This window comes from Chrysemys picta, chromosome 2 (assembly GCF_011386835.1).
Source record: "Chrysemys picta bellii isolate R12L10 chromosome 2, ASM1138683v2, whole genome shotgun sequence".
NCBI lineage: Eukaryota > Metazoa > Chordata > Testudines > Emydidae > Chrysemys > Chrysemys picta.
In genome coordinates, this window is record NC_088792.1 from 270,619,271 (window position 1) to 270,620,039 (window position 769).

Genomic DNA, 769 nt, shown 5'->3' on the forward strand with positions numbered 1-769 from the left:
AGATTCACTGTCTTTCACCCTGCATCTGGGATGTTTAAGGGGTGTAGAGGCCCCATCAAAGTTTCTGGAGTGATTTTCAGAAAAGGTGGGATTTCCTGATAGCAGGAGAATGGTAGGATTGGCCCTGATGTTCAGGAAACATCCCTCATTGGCGATCCTGGCTCCCGACTGCTGACTTCCTCCATTATGGTCACTGGTGCCAAAGAAACATGCTCTGGGTGTCCAGAACTGCATAGGCTCTAGAGAACTCTTGGCTTGTCCAGCTAGAGGATTGTTGTCTTAGGCATTGCAGAGAAGGGAGCAGGGAGAAGATTGGTAGAGTGGCCTGTCTGTGTCTTCAGTTTATGCAAATGAAAAGGGATGGCTACTTTGAGCATCTTGGCTTTGATAGGCAGCCTACGGAAGGGGGCTATGGAGGGCAGAGTTGAGAGCCAGGATCTGCTCACGTGGGGCTTCTCGTAGTGCTCTCTCTCTTGTGAAGGCCAAATTGTAGCACCCACCAGTTAGAGGACAATGCGCCGGAATGGTCTGTGACTGGCAGGGTAAGTATTGGTTAAGGCTGTGCTTTTAGGGATCATTTCTCTAGTGGGTGACTGGAGAAGGGTAGTTGTAAAGGCCTGGCCTTGCTAACCACGATGAAGAACTGTAGTGTTTCTTTCTGAGCATGATAATGGCAGAGAGTGCTGTTCTGTGGTAGCTGCTTTCTGCTATGGAAGAGTGTCTTGCTCTTCCGTGGAAGAGCAGGGGAAGGAAACATAGTCTGAGTGGT

At 49.5% G+C, this 769-nt stretch overlaps 1 non-coding gene across 1 annotated transcript; it reads left to right on the forward strand.

Annotated features, from left to right (window-relative positions):
• Positions 1-555: 555 nt before the first annotated feature.
• On the forward strand, positions 556-769 carry LOC112059120 (small nucleolar RNA U3). The gene has a single exon (XR_002888346.2). It is a non-coding gene; the product is annotated as a small nucleolar RNA U3 (small nucleolar RNA).